Raw genomic sequence first — 20,067 nt, 5'->3', positions numbered from 1 at the left:
ACATACCAAAGTGACTATATCCAATGTATTTCCATATAGACATCCCAAAAATAATATCTAGGGACATTTCCTATAAAATCCAACTTTCCCTACAAAAGCTTACCCTTCAAAAAGGGCAGATAAACAGCACAAGATCAGTGAGGCTTTTCCAGCTCTCTTATCTAGGGCACCTGAAAAGTTTATAAAATTTAGGGGTGAGACACCTCTCAGTAAGGGAAATAAACTAATACCAGTGTGTGACAACATAAGTATTTCGTGTTATACATACACCATACAGAATATATTTAGTAATTGTTTTGTGAATCTGGGAAAAACATATATATATATATATATATATATCAAAATATGGCAGAACATACTGCATTTTCATAAACATATCTCATCTCATATAATAGTAATAACACAAAAACATTCTTGGTAGGTTAGCTGGCTATTGTCATGTATTACCCCCACATGACTGCGTTGTGTGGCTTGAAGGCGAGACCTGACAATGGTTGGCCGACCACTGCCAAGTCAAAAGTATAGTCTATAAGTCTGATGGGTCTACCTGACCTAGTCCGTACACCAATGGCGATCACACACTTCTTAAAAACCACGTCAACCATCCAATCTCACACTACTCTATACAGTGGCGTTAACACAGATATCATGATCACGAAGACCATGGACACATAGCAATGGTATTGTGCAAGTGCTAGCCTAGACCAAGCCAACCATGTTCTGATATCATATAACATATACTAAAACTATGATACATGGATATCTCATATCATTAATTATCAGATCAATCATGTCATTTTGCATATATACGTATATCATGAAAATCATTGGCCCGTACGCCGGTATTACACATTTTACTATAGCTCGGCCCGTACGCTGGCAAATCATAGCACAACCTGTACGCTGGCAAATCACATCCATAGCTTATCCCATACGCCGGCAAATCATATCATAGCACAGCCCATATGCTGACAAATCACATCCATAGCTCAGCACGTACGCCGGAAAATCATATCATAGCACAGCCCATATGCTGGCAAATCACATCCATAACTAGGCCTGTACGCCGGCAAATCATATCATAACACAGCCCGTACGCTGCCAAATCACATCCATACCACGGCCTGTACACCAACAAGTATATATAAAAATCTCGGCCCGTACACCGGTTTTCCATTATAAAAATCCGTATCATAATCACATTTCCAGAAAACTGTATTTCATAACATTTTATACTCATGCCACACTAACAGATTTCTCACATATTCAATATACGATCATTTTCAACAATATTTTCCCAAATATAAATCATATATAAATATATTTATTTTCCTGATATCAAATGTTATATATATATACATGCATTTTCTCAAAAAGAACTAGTTTAGTTTATCTCCTTACCTGATTTCTGAAAAACCCCTAAGAAAATCTACCCCGCACCCACAGGGTTCTCAACTCAACACCCTGGAAATAATATTCCCTAGAAATAAAGTTCAGTATTTCTAAGTGTATAACACTTCCTCAACTGTCAAAAATCCAAATATTGAGTAGAAAGCCTTACCCTGGATTTGGGATGGTTTCCACCTTACTTTCACCAATGATCCGCTCCAGCAGATTTGGAGAGAACTTCCCTAGGAGCGTTGTGGTGGCTTCGGATTGTCGATTCGGTGTAAATTTAGCTCGAAATCGACGAAAAAGAGAGAGAGAACCGAAGGGGAGAGAGAGAGAGAGAGGAGAGAGATTTATTAATTGGAAATTAAAAATCTTAATTTTTTGTATTTATAGAACTGGATTCGTCAACGAGCCACGTCATTCATTGATGAATCCTTCATTAATTTCGTTAATGAAATTCAGTCCTTGTCGATGAAATTCAATCAGCTCAAACCTCTCTCGGTATTTCTTCATCGACGAAATTCAGTCCTCATCAACAAATTCTCTTAAACCTTCATCGATGAATCCCCTGTATTCGTCGACAAAGTCAACTGCCTCCTTCTGTTTCCGATTTCCATTTCCCTTTCTTTTTTTATTTAAATACCATTATTCTTTGAATCGTTACAGCATGCCATTTTCATTTTCTGAATTGTTGGAATAATAAGATGAAGCATAACAAAAAGATTGTACCTCGTGGTCTTCATGAGCCATCAAACACAAATTTACAATCTCGTCATCACTGGATTTAGATTTTGAACTACTGGTACTGTGAGTATCCCAACCGACCTTTAGTGTCTTCTTCTTCTTCTTGGATGCTTTTTTCAGTTGGGGGCAGTCTGGCTTGATATGCCTAACTTCTCTATAGTTATAGCACATAGGAAGATCTTCCTTTTGCTTGTTTCTCCTTTTTCTATTTTTGAGCCCTTGAATTTTCTAGTGTATTTCTTGTTCTTTCTTATGAACTTTCCAAATTTCATAATGATAAGAGCCATGTTATCATCCGATTCTGAATCACTTCCTTCACTGGAGCTATTAGATGATGCCTTAAGTGTTGTAACTTTCCTTACTTTATTTTTCTAATTTTTCCTTTCATTTATCGCTAGCTCATAAGTGATAAGCGATCCGATTAATTCATTAATTGACATCTCCTTCAAATTCCTTCCTTGAGCTATTGCAGTAGCCATAGCTTCCTAAACTGGCGGTAGCCCTCTGAGTATTTTCCTAATCAACACATTAGTAGGGTAAGATTTACCAAGAACATTTAAAGAATTCGTGATTTGTGTGAATCTAGTGTACATGGATTGAATAAATTCATCAGCAGTCATTTTAAATGCCTCATATTCACTAGCAAGCATGTCTATCCTACTATCTTTTACTTCCTTAGTACCTTCATATGTAACTTCTAATTTCTCCAAAATCTATTTAGCAGTGTTACAGGCTATCTCATTTACATCTAGTGCACAAAATAGCAAGTTCATTGTAGTAGCATTTATTTGCACATATTTTCAATTTTCTTAAGTATACTCATTTTAGTTTTGGGTACATTTACCTTATCAACTACTTTCATATGGTTATGGCTTCCTTTTGAAACTATTTTCCATACTTTCCAATCTACATTCAAAAGATATATACTCATCCTTCGTTTCTAGTAGGTGTAATTTACACCGCAAAAAATTGGTGGTCTAGTGGACGAGTGTCCCTCACCAAATGGGATACACCGATGTGTATCATGTGATCTTTTTACAACAATAACGGTTAAGTATAAGTAAACCCACTCTGATACAATGTGAATTCCAGTGTTATCCCAAGAGGGAGGGGGCTGAATTGGGTATTTTAAAAACTACATCCTTTAGGTTCTAATCTTGTAAACGATAATTTCAAACTTGCAAGCTACCAATTACTATTTCAATCAATTTTATTAATCAACCCAATGCGTAATTTTAACTGTCTTTATCAAGCATACAATGTTACGCAATTATTCAAACATACACCAATTGATTAACACATACACAATATGATTACGTGGAATTTAAAAAGAGATAAAGGTAAAAGAGATGCAAACTCAATTTTACGAGGTTCGGCCTACCCCAGCCTACGTCCTCGCCTTGAGTAATCCACTTGAGGATTTAATCAAAGAAATGGTGATTTGTGTGAATATAGTGTACATGGATTGAATAGATTCATCAGTAGTCATTTTAAATGCCTCATATTCACTAGTAAACATGTTTATCCTACAATCTTTTACTTCCTTAGTACCTTCATATGTAACTTCTAATTTTTCCGAAATCTCTTTAACAGTGTTACAGGCTATCTCATTTACATCTAATGCACAGAATAGAAAGTTCATTGTAGTAGCATTTATTTGCACAGATTTCCAATATTCTTAAGTATACTCATCTTTAATTTTGGGTACATTTACCTTATTAACTACTTTTATACAGTTATGGTTTCCTTTTGAAACTATTTTCCATACTTTCCAATCTACATTCAAAAGATATATACTCATCATTCATTTCTAGTAGGTGTAATTTACACTGCAGAAAATTGGTGATCTAGTGGACGAGTGTCCCTCACCAATTGGGATTACACCGATGTGTGTCATGTGATCTTTTTACAACAATAATGGTTAAGTCTAAGCAAACCCACTCTGATACCAAATGTGAATTGCGGTGTTATCCCACGAGGGACGGGGGTGAATTGGGTATTTTAAAAACTAGATCCTTTAGGTTCTAATCTTGTAAAAGATAATTTCAAACTTTCAAGCTGCCAATTACTATTTCAATCAATTTTATTAATCAACCCAATGCGTAATTTTAAGTTTCTTTATCAAGCATACAATGTTACGTAATTATTCAAACATATACCACTTGATTAACACATACACAATATGATTACATGGAATTTAAATAGAGACAAGGGTAAAACAGATGCAAACTAAATTTTACGAGGTTTGGCCTACCCCAGTCTACGTCCTCGCCTTGTGTAATCCGTTTGAGGATTCCACTAAATAATCAAAGAATTGGTGATTTGTGTGAATCTAGTGTACATGGATTGAATAGATTCATCAGCAGTCATTTTAAATGCCTCATATTCACTAGTAAGCATGTCTATCCTACTATCTTTTACTTCTTTAGTACCTTCATATGTAACTTCTAATTTTTTCCAAATCTTTTTAGCAGTGTTACAAGCTATCTCATTTACATCTAGTGCACATAATAGCAAGTTCATTGTAGTATAGCATTTATTTACACAGATTTCCAATCTTCTTAAGTATACTCATCTTTAGTTTTGGGTACATTTACCTTATCAACTACTTTCATACAGTTATGGTTTCCTTTTGAAACTATTTTTCCATACTTTCCAATCTAAATTCAAAAGATATATACTCATCCTTCGTTTCTAGTAGGTGTAATTTACACCGCAAAAAATTGGTGGTCTAGTGGACGAGTGTCCCTTACCAAATGGGATTACACCGATGTGTCTCATGTGATCTTTTTACAATAATAACGGTTAATTCTAAGTAAACCCGCTCTGATACCAAATGTGAATTACGGTGTTGTCCCAAGTGGGACGGGGGTGAATTGGGTATTTTAAAAACTAGATCCTTTAGGTTCTAATCTTGTAAACGATAATTTCAAACTTGCAAACTACCAATTACTATTTCAATCAATTTTATTAATCAACCCAATGCGTAATTTTAAGTGTCTTTATCAAGCATACAATGTTACGCAATTATTCAAACATACACCAATTAATTAACACATACACAATATGATTACATGGAATTTAAATAGAGATAAGAGTAAAAGAGATGCAAACTCAATTTTATGAGGTTCGGCCTACCCCAGCCTATGTCCTTGCCTTGAGTAATCCACTTGAAGATTCCACTAAATAATTAGCTTGTTTAACTCGGAGGGAGTTTCCCTTACAATCTGCTGCTTATAAGAGGTATAACTTCCTCCTACTCTACTGCTTACAAGAGGCACAACTTCCTTTTCACCTGGTTCACAACCCGAACTATGATTACAATATAGAATTAGACTTCTACACAAACTCAATATTGCTACTCCACAAGCTAGTGAGTACAATAGAAATCCTAACACATAATCATATGATAAATACTTGAAGCTCAGTATATATGTAAAAAATATGAATTTTGTCAGTCGAATGATATGCTTCACAAATCTACCCTTCAAGCAATATCTCCCAAAAAATTAGTTGTTTTTTTATTTTTATAAATAAATACTTTGGAGATCTTGGAGTTTGATTTCAAATCACTTTATGCAAGAATATCAAATAAAATCCTTAAAAAATATACTTAAATATTATGTAGATCTAAGTTCTTACTATCAAATAACTCATAAGATTAAATCTTTGAGTAAACAATAAAACTTGATAGTTTTTCAAAGATTTGAAAAATATTTCTCAAATACGTTTTGTACAAATAAAATAGGTCTCTTTGAATAAAAATACATTTTTGAATATTACAAGGTTTCAACACTTTAGAATACTGTTCCAAAGAACTTTTCTCAGATCATCTTTCACAAAATGTATATATAACAAATCAAGATCAATCTCTCAAATAAAAATATTCACGAATACGCTTGTAAAAAAGCTTTGAGAATAAACTAACAAGAAGTTTGATCACCAAGCCTCAATACCCAAGTTGTTTATGCAAAATTCGCAGGAATGCTTTTTGAGAATCAACGTAACCCAAGCTTAGATTTTATGTGAATGCTTTGAAGTCGCAAGCAAGGTCTTAGCAATGTGTCCAATGCTTTCTAGAGATATGTATATGTTCAAGGCTCCCAATAATATGCAAAAAGTGATGCACTAGGGTTCTTAGGTTAGTTTTATAAGTGTTATTGGCCCTAGATTTAATTTTGGCCATTGGATCAAGTTAAAAAAAAAAAAGTTTTCATCCGTGTCTGCACTAAAACATGAATCGGCTTCCCGATCTTCGTCGACAAGTGGGTAAGTTCGTTGACAAGTGTATAACACTTGTTCGTCGACGAGGCCATGAGTTCGTCGATGAGAGCACTGTCTTAACTTTTTAGGCTCTTGATATTTATTCATCAATGAGACAACACTGTTCATCGTCAAGTGGCCTTCATACGTTCGTCGATGAGGCCATTGGGTTTGTTGACGAGGCCTCTAAAATTTGTTTCAAAAAATTTATTCAACTTGGACTAATGTAAATGAATTTTTCATGAATACATGAGTCCTAAGGTATATTTGAGCTTCAAAATATATCATATGACATATAAATACATTTATTTCTAAATACCCATTCCTAATGACGATCTCGAACTTGAAGCTTGCTTCTCCATCCTTTTATTCTTCTAGATCCATGGATTGAGCCAAGTGATATTTACTTTAGCTTCCTCGTGGCTTCCACATCAAGATCACTGTTCATGCATTCTAAATCATGATCTTGTTCACAAACTCAATTGTACAAGTCAAATACCAAGTGATTTGACATTATCAAAATAAGATTAGACTCATAGAGTCAACATTATCCATTTCATTTCTTTGTCTAAGCCCCTGACACCTTTAGGTGGATAATTACATTTCATGTGCCCTATCTTTCCAATGTATAAGAAAGTTTTATACGCTCACGAAAGATTGTGCTTATTTATTATGATTGTACTGATTAAGGCATTTTTATGACAGTGGAACTTAAAGTATGAACCCTTTTTCAAAGACTTATTTCTTTTAATTCCTAAGGGTTTATCATCCTCTATTTTTTCCTTTAGGCAAATAATTTTTAATATCTTCGTAACCTTTTTCTTCTCTAAGGTGGCTGATATTTTGTTAGATCTTTTACTTGTTTAGCTAACCTTCTATTTTCATTTTTCAAAATTATTTCTTGTTTAGACAACTGAACTAGAAGCTTATGAATTTTAAATAAAGTACATTCTAGTTCTTTGTTTGAGGACATGCTTTCATTAAAAACTTCAACGTATGATTCATCACTAGATTTTTCACAATACACATCACATGAATCATTTACAATATTATCACAAAGTTTGTCAGATGATTTAACACACAATGAATTGCAATATTTTTCACCAGAATCATTATATGCATCATTAAGAGAACTATCATTATGTCCAATAGATGATTCAGCAAGTGATATATTATAGAATTCAGCATAAGAATCATCACATGCTTCATTGCACGAATTAGTAAGTGACGTAGAGTAAGAGTCATATACCTCATCGTCTACTATTGCAACTTGCTCATGATTAGCCACTACCTGATTATTAAGGCTTAGAGCATTTGGAGTTACAATCTCCTTTCTTGGGCCTCTCTATATCTCTTTTCCAGTTCAACCCAAATCTCTTGTGCACTACTACATGCCATAATCTCATGAAAAATATCAGTATCTAAAGCACAATACAGTAAATCCATGGCATATGAATTCGCATGCATTAACATAATATTATTTTCATCCAAGGGCATACAAATTCCATTAACAATCACCCGTTAGGCCATCCAATCCATTGATTTTGTAAATATACTCATTTTAATTTTCCAGGTGGTGTAATCGACACCAAAAAACAATGGAGGACTGGAAGGTGATTGTCCCTCTCCGAATGGGGATACACCAATGTAAGCCACCTCAATCTTTTACAAAAGTTGTTAAGCCTAGGGCAACGAGGCTCTAGTACCAATTTTCGAATTTAGTGTATTCCCAAGAGGGGGGTGAATTGGAAATTTAAAATTTTATCTCATAGGTTAAACTATCCAGCAGTAGTATATACACAACCTAAAGTCTGTCTATGCAATTCCAAATGCGTAGATAAATAAAAATGTGAAAATTAAATCATATGCAGTATTCACACTATAACATACACGTGCAGGAATATAAATAGCAGAATGTAAAGTGCACACACGATATGTTATCAGGCTTTGGCCAATACTGCCTATGTCCCCGCCTCTAGCTCATAAGCCCAAGGATTCTACTAGAGCTCACTTAATGGGTGGAGCGACACCAGTTACAACCAAGTCAATTAACGAGATTGACCTCAACTTACAACTACACCTTACCATGATGATGCACCTAACTTTCCTAACCGAGTATAAGCCAATCTGGGACTATTCACTAGAGCTAGTCTCCCTCTTCAAGCCCATGCCTGGACTACAATCAATTATAATTTTTGCGTACACTTTAAATGCTTCTAGCACAAGTAGATATGTACCAATACACACATGCAATAACTCACCTCAAATAGAGAAGAACTATAAGCTCAGTACAATATGTGTGATAACACTCAATCTAATGTCTATAGTCAATCAAGAACAAGAGTGTATCAGCAAGCTAATCTTTGAAACTATGTACAGATGTAAATCTCAATTATAGTTTAGGGTTTCAAAAATTTGAACAAGAGTAATATGAATATCTTAAGAAAAATGTTTTCTCAATATCAAAGCACAAAGAGATATTCAAATATGAGTTTATAAACAATTTTTACATACACAAAAAATATGAGCTAAGGTGTCTTGCAATATGAGTGCAACAACCCAAAAGCCCTAAGTTTTCCCACTCAAAAGATTTATTAAATTAAATCTAGAGGGAAAACTAAGCACAACCCTCAATCCCAAAAATTGACAATGTAATGAATAAAAGAGGGTTTCTAGCAATAGCACACAATGAATAACACCCTCACAAAGCTAGATTTCTCAAGGAAATGATAGTATATGAGTGTATAAGGCTTGTATATTAAAATAGGGTTTAGGAAATTTCAGAGGATTTTTTCCCTAATCAATGTGCTAATTGAAATCTAATCCAAGCAAATGAAAACCTATATATAAAATAGGCTAAAATTATAATCATTGGGGGTATGCAGGGCATTATTAAATTTGTTTTAAAATGGTTTAATAAAATTAACCCTGTTTAACTTAAAATAACCATGGTAAATAAATGAGCAACCCGAGAGTTTCAAGTGCTTGACCTGAGGTTCGATTGCCTGAACAGACACATGAGAAAAAAAATATGTTTTTGAAGTTTAGGTGCCTGTGGAAGAGGACGGTTTTCCGAAAGTAGGTGATTTTCAAAAAGACCGCGGTTCACTCACTTGGTATCAAGTTCGGTAGCCCAAACTTGAACATTTGGTAGCCTGAGCCAATTTTGAATGTGAGGGTTCGACTGTAGAGTTGGTGAAAAAGGTGGGAATGGACGTTCTGTTGATCGAGGACGGTGGTGCCCTTTTTGGTTCAGTCGCTCGAAGTCTAGTAAACACTTTGACCTTTCAACAGTTCGATCGCCCGACATGTTTTTGAACATGAAGGTTTAGTCACCTGAATTCTGTTCATTTAGCCCTTTAAGTCCTATTTTAAGCCAATTGATCCCCTAATATTATATGTGATCTTGGAGACTATTTTACGTGTAAGTGCAAGGACTCAAGGACTTTCAAAGGTCTTTGAGCTAACCCTAAAAATTCGGCATCGATCGACTGATCCCTAAGGTCCATCTATGGTTTTGAGCTTATAAGTTCCTATCTGCATGATGCACATCAATTATTACAGACCATTCTTATATTACTATTACAGATGTGAATTAAACTTAATATAAAATTACAACAAATATATATTATGGGTCTTCTTTTGTTTCAAGCCACTGTGTGCCACCATATGATTTTGTCAAAATGAACCTGCACACAAACTTGATAGACATTAAATACTAGAGTATTTGTCATGATCAAAATGGGATATGACCAATGAGGTCAACAAATTTGTTTAATTTTTTCCTCTTTCCAATTCGAATCGCCCTAATTGATTGAGTATTATAACCAACTCCATCCACTCCAGTGATCATTTTTTTCCTGTACAATAGGACAATCACCGAAAAATCGCTTGAGCTTCCTGTTATTTAGAGCAGTACTCTTGAAATAATAAATACCTACAAGAAATGGAAAATTGTAACTTTAAGAATTCACTTAATTATAATCTATCATCTTACATATAACATTATTGTAATTGTTGTCAATTAGACGTAATTGTTGTGACCTTATTGTTGCGAAAATAATGATCATTGCATTAGTTAGAAATCTTTGATTGAAATGGTTGATTTAACTAGTAATATTATTAATAATTCAAATAAATAATCAATACTTCTAATCCCAACCAGAAATATTTTAACACACGAAAACTGAATTTGTCGAACCTCCCCTTTTCCCATTCTCTTTTACTTTATTTGAAACTCCATCAATTTATGTATGTCATTTAAGATGTATGTGTAAACTATTTGATTCTTAAGAATGAGGTATGACCTAAATGATTAGATTCTCAAGAAAGTTAGAAGTTGGAGGCAAATGACTAGCTTTGGATAGGTTAAGAAAGGTGATTGTTGTTCTATTCTTTCATAAGGTGGCTACATTGCTAGAGAAAAGAAGGCATGATTGGTGATGCATGGAGGTGGATAAGGAGTGCATCTTTAGTACATATAGCATTTAAATTGGAAAAAAGGTAAATTCTTTTTTTTTTTTTTTAAGGATAGTTCAACAAAAAATATGTTTTAAAGTCTAAAAGTCTAAAAAAAGATTGACATAAAAAAATTATTACAAGCAATATGATGAAAATGTAAAAGTTTGACTAAAGTAATAGTTTTCTCAAATTTTCAATAAATTTTTCTAATTAGATGTATTAAATCAAATTTCATGATGATTTTTATGAAAACAATATTTTGAAAATTAATATGTTGGTCAATAATAAAATTAATGGTTTTATTACAATAAATTTTTTTATTTTATTTAATTCTAGTATATCAATAGCTTCAGTCTTTCAATAAATATAAATAATATATTAACATTATTTATAGATTTAATATATAAATTATCATCGTACTCTCTTTTTATACTTCAAATTTTTTTTTTTTCAAATGCGACATGAAAAATACTATCTGACTACTTGTACAAGTATTTCATCCAAAACTAAAACTAAGTAATTCCCTAACAAAATATTAAAATTTATTTTCTATTCTTTTAAGTCTACAGGTCATAGCAATTCCGAAAAAAATAGGACACAACATGGCAGGCACACTCCATTTAATAAATGCATAATTTTAAGGTTAAGTATATAATATAAGACAATTATTATGTTTTCAACAATTATATAAAAAATTATATTAACAAAATGTCTAAAGCGAAGGAGGACCGTCTAGCGGTGAGTGCATAAGGAGGAGAGCATGGTTAAAAAAAATATTGAGTTCACTAATGTAATATAGAATCCAAGAGGAAAACACAGTAATTATAAAATATATAAGAATATACATTGAGAATACTATATTAAAAAATTGATTATATTAATTTTATTTAATTACTGTATTTTTGAATTTGCTTTCTAATGCTTCAATAATAATTCTATTGTACATGGCAATAAAAAAAAAATAACTCTTTGAATGATTAAGTCTTTTTTTCAAAATTAAAAAAAAAAAAGCATATGAATATGTTTAATATTTTTATTTTAATTATTTTACAATTAATTTGTCATTTTATTTCAATTATAGTTAATAATTGGGTATAAAATTGAATAATTTAACACAAAAAAATCAATTTTAAATATTAAAACATAACAACTAAAAATCATAAATTTTGATTTTTCTTAAAAAGTTGACCATAAAAATTTAAAATTAAAAACACAACAAACATGTTGTTGTAACAAAAGATAAGTGACACGAATGGCATAATATAATTCCATGATATCAAATACAATTTAATATGCATTCATCGTAGTTCAGCCCCTTGCTTACGTCCACACATTGAAACACACTAAAGGATTCTCAATCCACTATCACAATCTCTTTCATCGGCGGAGAAGCTTTTACACTGCAAGGGAACAAATCCCTTTACGCTCACACAGAGCCTTCACACGAGAACCAATCCCTATTGTTTACACAGAGACTTTACGAGGGAATGAATTCCTTAACACTTGGTTCATAAAGAACCCTTATAAGATGAAAATGATTTACAAAAACAATGCTCCTTGAATGAGCTGATATTTAATACAATAAAAAACAATTCCTAATCTCTCAAGTAATAAATTACAACATGATTAGAGAGCAAGAGAGATATTAAGTATAAAAATGATGAACTAAAATGTAGTGTGCTTGGAAATGATAATCACTAAATGTTTATTACAAAGATGAATCATTAAACAAGTCTCTGACCTTGTATTTGTTGGCAAAATGAAGAACTAACCATTATATGGTCGTTGGACTTATAAAATAATAAATACTTTGAAAACTAATCATTTATATCTATTGGGTTCAAAATCTTGATGCAAACCTGTTGGGATTGGTGTGATCCTAAGAGGAGGGGGTGAATTGGGTTTTAAAAAATGTTTCAACTAGTTCATACATTTCGTCGATTCACCACAGATTATATCCCATTCAAATATAGCTATGTATGTAAAGTGATTAATCTATTAGTGCAGACATACACATGTGAAGCAAATCTCATTTAACTTAAATATGAGTATGTAGATAGTCATAATTGTAAATGAAAAGGCATACACATATGGAAATTAAAGTGCATAATATAAATGAGATGAGGGAGAGAGAGACGCACGATATTTATTATCAAGCTTCAACTAAACCAGCGTACGTCCCTACCTTCGGCGTACCCTCCAAGGATTACACTATCCCTGCTCACTTAAATGAGCAGAGCAGAAGCCGTTACAACCTTTCCTTACGAGGCAAGGTAAACCCAAACTCAATTACAAGACTGAGCTCAACTTGTCTCCCTTACGGGGCGGAGACTCCCCAGTTCAATTTCTTGGGCTAAACCCAACCGGTCTTATTTACAGGGCTGAGACACCCTAGTTCAATTTATGAGATGAACCCAACCGTTCTCACTTATGGGGCTGAGACTCCCCAATTCAATTCCGAGCTAAATCCAATCGATATAATAAAACATTTTTGTACATATAAAAATGCTTCTAAATACAAGTAGAGATGTACACCATTTAAGCTCTACAATGCACTCTCTAATATGATATGAAATATATTCAGTAGAGTAAAGGTATTTTTCAAATTGTTAATGTACAAATAAAATATATGTGAATATTATAAATATGTCTTCCAACAAAGATTTTTCCAAATAAAGATATTTAGAGAATTTGGGATTTTAAGTTCAAGATAATATTTGTGCAATAAATAATTTTCTCTCAAAAATATTTATCAAAGAAATAACCGGGAGAAATGCAAGCAATGTTCTCGGGAAATGATTTCTAGAACATAAAGAACAAGTGAAAGTATGTGCAAGTAAAATGCCCTAAATAAAATACTACCCTCAAAAATGATTTTGAAGTAAAATCATGGAAGATATTTGGAGAGGTTTGGATAAAAAAATTTGCTCCAAAAGAATGATTTTAACTACAAAAATTGGTTTGGGGAAACTTTGATTAACAAAGGTTTAGAGATATTGGACTTTGATTTTGAATCACTTTATGCAAGAATAAAGATTTTTGCCCCGAACGTCGGTCGAACTAAGGCTTTGTTTTTGCTTCGATTTTGACCCTAAAGCTATTTCAAAAATCTTTGTTTAATTTTAACCTTTAAAGAAAAAAGGATTTCTGGTGTTATTTTTGGGTCCCCTATGGTCAACCTAAGGTCATTCTGAGCTTTAAAACATATCATGCAGATACATGCATTATTACAGACTAGATAATAAAAATTAAATGCATATACAATAAAGAATAAACGTCTTCTTCTTCTTTTTGCTCTTCTTTTCATGGAATTCGCCAAGCTTTTATGTGGGCTTTAAGTTCTATCTCGACTTCTATTACTCTTGCATCTTATGTCCGTGCAATATGTAAACATGTTCACACATTAAATGCATATATAAGATATATGTGCTTTGTCAGCATCAAAATAGGGATTGGACTCAAAAAGTCAACGATATCCCCCTTTTTTTACGATGACAATCGCACTAGAGCAAAACAAGTACAGCTTGAAAAGGCTCCCCCTAAGAATATGCAAAATATATAATATAGAAAGTAACTATAGATACCTGGAAAATTTAATTTATGTGAAAACAAGGAAAAGGGAAAAGAAAAGAAGGAAAAGAAAATTTGAAGGGGCATCAGTAGGGACTTGTCGACGAACGTCTTTTATTGGCTTGTTGACAAATCTTATGTTCTCGTCAACGTGTACACGTGTATTGCTGCTTATATATAAACTAATATCACATTTTCAGCAAGAGAAAATTTCTCTCTTCACTCTCTATTTCGATTTCAGCTCCGTTTTAGCTCAAATTAACGATCACGAACCACCACGAGGATCTAGGGATGATTCTGTACAACTTAATCGAAGCAGATTGTTGAGTCAGGGTTCTTGGACACCACTCCAAAATTATGGTAAGTAAGATATTTTAGGGTTTAATTGGTAATTTGGTGTATTTGGGCCTTGGAGATGTGACTGGATTACTATTCTACGTTTGAGCTGATGAATTGGGGTTTTTGGAATACAGGGTTTTGTACGAACCCCGCAGGCACGGGCTAGGATCTCTGTTTGCATTTCCTTAGGGAATCAAGTAAGAGGATAAGTTATACCAGTTTGTTTTAGAAGTTGTACTTTATAGTATAGTGTAAAATAATGAGATATCAGTATATGATTTTATGAAAATTACAGGAAACAAATTTGGAGTATGGAATTTTGATTTTTCATATGTTATATATTTGTTAAAATTCAAAAACTTGGGCTACAAGAAAGTTTTACAAATGATATGTATTATTTTCATATAGCAGAAAAATATAGTTTTACCCGTATAGATTATAGTATAAGAGTTTCATTTAAATTGTGTGGCATAAGAAATAACAAGTATAGTACAAAGGTTTAATACATATAACTTTTTCAGAACTATGATTTTATAGCTTTTATAGAATCATGATATTACAGCTATTACAGAATCATGGTATTACAGTTATTACAGAATCATGGAATTATAGTTTTTACAGACTCATAGTATTACAGTTATTACAGAATCATGGTATTACAGTTATTACAAAATCATGATATTTCAATTTATACAGAATCATGGTAAAACAGTAATATATAGAGATAATATTATATAGTATCCGAACCATGATGGACCAAGACAGAATGCAGAGTACGGTATCGTGGCTAATATAGTGTAGGTAGTGCAGCCACATATCTCAGATAGAGTGTGGTGTTGATAGACGATTGTGCCTCCGAGGAGAGTGGAGGAGCTCCCTGACAGTCCGGACCAGGTTGAGTAAGCCAATCGTACTATAAGCGAGTTATAGTTTGACTTAACCTAGTAGGCCTGTCATGGTTAAGTCCAGCCCATGGGCTACACAACCCGATCATGTGGGGTTTATTCATGAATACATTTATCCATCTAGTGAAGTTTTCATAGATATATTATATATAGAATCAGATTTACAGTAAGCAAAAACTATGAATTATAATTAGAAGTATGTTTAAATAGAAAATATGTATTTTAAATGGCATACGAGTGAGTTACGATACGTACTTGCATTAAATTACTACCACAGTTATAGTTTAATTAACAGTTATATTATTCGTTTAAAAACTCATCTCCCATATATTAGTAAGAATTTATCTCGTCTTACTGAGAGGTGTCTCACCCCAGAATTCCAAACATTTCAGGTGATCTAGATAAACAAGCGAGGCAAGCTCTGAGGTAGAGGAGGAGGTGTTGGTACCTCCTTAGACTCAGGGTAAGTATTGAGCAAGAGAGTGAATTTTAAGAAACCCTTAGGATATTTTTTTTGATTTTGGGCAATGTATACGTAGATTTGTGGAAATAGTAAAATTCTGGTATTGTACTTAAGGTTTGGGTATTTTATGTTTACCGTTGCATAGATAGTAAGTATGTATGGACAGGTGTCCCGGGTGCCCACCCTGGGTTCGGGTGGTTATTGCGAATATTATTATGGGTATCAGAGTAATTTAATAGTTTTGTAGTATTAAGTTTTTTTTAAAAAAATGGTAGTAACTTGGGGTCGTTACAAGTTTGGTATCAGAGCCTAGGTTGCTAGGTTTTGTAGACTATAGTGTAGAGTGGAAAACAATACCAGAGTATAGGAATGGGGTTTGATGAGGGTAGAAAGTGGATGGACTGGAATTTTGAAAAAGTCTATGTAAGGGATTAAGATGAGAATTTAGGGTTTTCTCTTACAGTTTGGAGGCAGAAACTTCGAGGTTGTTTCCATGATTTTTTTGAGATGATGATTTCAGGAAAGCCATGGTTGTAACGACCCTGACCCGCTATGTGGGCCTGGAGTGCTACTTTAGTGACGTCAGTTTACCTGATACCTTATTCATCAAATATAAAACACACATATGCAGCGAAATTAAAATATAAAATCCTTAAATTACATTACCAAAATTCTAACTATCTTTATGCACAAATATATCCATTTTCATATAATTACATCCCATAAAACTAAACAAAAATAAAATCTCTGTCTACACACTACCTACATAAATTTACACCACTAGTTTGACTCTAGCCTGCTAGACCCGATCTCTAGGATTTCCTGAAAAGATAGTTTGTAAAGTAAAGGTGAGGCACAGTTTAGTGAGGGAAAGACTAAGTTAATGTTAGTGTGTGGCCAGCATGCATTTATTGTATAGAAAATAACCAGTTTACTAAGTAGATAAACACATTTATGAAAACATTCTTATTTTATACTCATACACACAATTAGCTGAGGATAAGCAAGATTACCTGCCCATAGAAGTAGCTTCCCTCTGCTCTAGTACCATTACTGCTACCAAGGCACTCACCTTTCTTAGTAATCCCTCGAAGTTATCTTATTAATTAACCGTATTCACATAAATTAATAGATATTCATATAAGACACTCCCTGTGACAAACACGCCATTTACTTCCCCATGGCACGGGTTGTGCGGCCCGAAGGCTAGACTAATGTCTTGGGTGATCCACCCATACAATAGTCATCTATACTCTCCATTAACATACTCCGCGGGTACACACAGCTTCAACTGTTGGTCTGATTGCCCTCACCCAGGGGTGTATTCTCCTCACATAGGCAAATCAGATAAGGCCACCCTACACCTCTCCGCACAGGTGTGGGCGCACATGGCCACGTAACAAATCTCTAACAACGGTACCATACTCACAATACACTGGTCCCCAGGGTTCCTAAAGCATATCATGCAATTTAGATAATAGAAATCATCATTTGAAATATCAATTCACATATATTCCCTATTATTCCAAAAACCTGGCCCCCCGCTACAAAATACAACTCGGCATATAGGCATCAAATAAAACTTGGCCCTCAGCCATCAAGTAATAATCCTGGCCCTTGGCTAATCAAAACGTACCCAGCCACTGGCCGTTGTTTCAAACTCCTGCATTTCATAAACAATTCCAGTATTTTCACAAGCATTTCCAATATTTTTCACAACAATTCTAGTATTTCTCAAACAATTTAGTATTTGAAAATCCCAAATCCAGATATACAATAATCCATACAAATTAAATCACCTACTACACAATTTTCCATATTTAACATATCCATATAAATAAACAAACTTTTCACCTTTCATTTTATTAAAAAATATCATACCATATATCCTAAGTTTGTAAAATCCATTTTGAACGGTGGGTTTTCAAAATAACCTTTAAATTTCCAAATGAATAAATAATAAATAAATATATTTATATAAACATAACAATTAAATTGATTCAAATTTTAAAAAATTATTGACTTAACTCAATCCCCTCACCTGATTCCTAAAAAAGACCCGATAACACCCCGGCCTACGCCCTAGGTGTTCAAAAACCCCTGAGCCTTGAAATTCAAATTTCACCATATCATTCATCACAATCCCTAGAGTAACTTTCCCTAAAATTCCCCTAGGTTCTGAATACCCTAAATAGCCTAACAAAAACCTAAATTATCAAACTTATCCCCAATTTTGGATTGGTACCCCAGAGCTCCAATTTGAAAATTCGCTCCGGCTAGATTGTAGAGAATCTCCCCACAAGTCTCCTAGAAATTTTCATTCATTAATGGGACTTATAGTTTAAGATAAATTGAGATAAGTTTGAGATTTGGCCTTACCCTAGGAGATATGCCTATGTCGCTCCCACGACAGATCCGCTCTAGTAGAAGTGTCGGTGGCGGTGAGCAGAGCCCAACTGTATTTTCGAATTTTTGATCGGCCAAATAATGGAGATGAGATGGAGGAGAGTGGGAGAAATAGGATGAGAAGATGAGCAGAGAAATGAAACTACGTAGGGGGGCGGTGGCTCTCTACGTCAATCTTGAGATTAAAATCTCAGGATTGATTTGCTTCACCTTTATCTATATAACATATATTATTATAATACTATATTATAATTATATTATATTATTTAATTAATAAATTATTTTTTTTAAAACAAATTTTATTTTATTTTTAATTTTATTTTTTAATAATAAATTTTTTAATTAATTAATTTTTTCCAATTATTTTTTTAAAATTTTTTTTACATTTTTTTATTTATGTATTATTATTATTATTATTATTATTATTGTTGTTGTTGTTGTTGTTGATGTTGTTGTTATTATTATTATTATTATTATTAGGATCACTACAATGGTAAACTATCGTCGATTTGTGTTTCTGAATGGTAAGACTAAACCTTAAACTAGTTGATTGGCAATTTGAGGATATTTTGTGATCCTTAGATAGATTAATGTAATAGTTGTACTATGAAGTTAGGATTCTCAAATTATGCTCGTTTTAATTTTAGGATGGATCTAGGGAATAACAGTACAAATGCTAGGGGAGGAAGCGAGGCGGGACCTTCTAGTATTGGGGGGGGGGGGGCAGTGTCTCAAACTAGGTGTTGCATAGTATGGCACGACAAGTTATGGCAGAAATTATGCGGAATACTAGAGAACAGGGCAGCACGATCCAATAGTTTATTGGTATGAACCTCTGGCGTTCTTAGGGGGAGCCGACCACACAGTTGTCGAAAATTGGATACATAAAATCGAGAAAATACTGAAGGTGCTACACTGCACTGATGAACAGAGGGTCCTCTATGCTACTTACAAGTTGACGGGTGAGCCTGAGATGTGGTGGATAGCCAAGAATCTGCTTGAGGAACTAAGGCCCGTACCGGTAGCCATGACCTAGAGCCAGTTTAAGGAGTTGTTTTTTGACTAATATTTTCCCACCACTATTAGAGAAGCCACAGTGGAGATATTACTGAATTTGACACAAGGGCATATGACAGATCAATAGTACGTGGCAAAGTTTATTAAGCTGTCGCACTTTGCCGCGTACATTGTACCAGACAAGGCTAAAAAGGCAAGAAAGTTTGAGAGAGGCTTGAGGCAAGAAATTTATGAGCGGGTAGCGGTTTTAAAGGAGCAATATTTCTCTGAATTGGTAGATAGGGCCACTATAGTAGAGGTGAGCAGGCATAGGGGTACTGTGATATAGAGCTAAAGAAAGAGTCTCATACCTCCCGGGTTTTAGGCAAGTACTAGCTAGAGCCGATGGAGGAGAGACTGATATGGTGGAGGTCAAAGGCAAGTGATGGGGAACCATGGGTATCAAGGTGAGTAGATTTATCCTATCTGCCCTAGATGCGGTAGGAGGCCCATGCCGTGTGGGAGAGA

This window comes from Malania oleifera, chromosome 8 (genome assembly GCF_029873635.1).
Source record: "Malania oleifera isolate guangnan ecotype guangnan chromosome 8, ASM2987363v1, whole genome shotgun sequence".
Lineage (NCBI taxonomy): Eukaryota > Viridiplantae > Streptophyta > Magnoliopsida > Santalales > Ximeniaceae > Malania > Malania oleifera.
The sequence above is the reverse complement of the archived record's forward strand: the minus strand, read 5'-3'. Positions refer to the sequence as shown.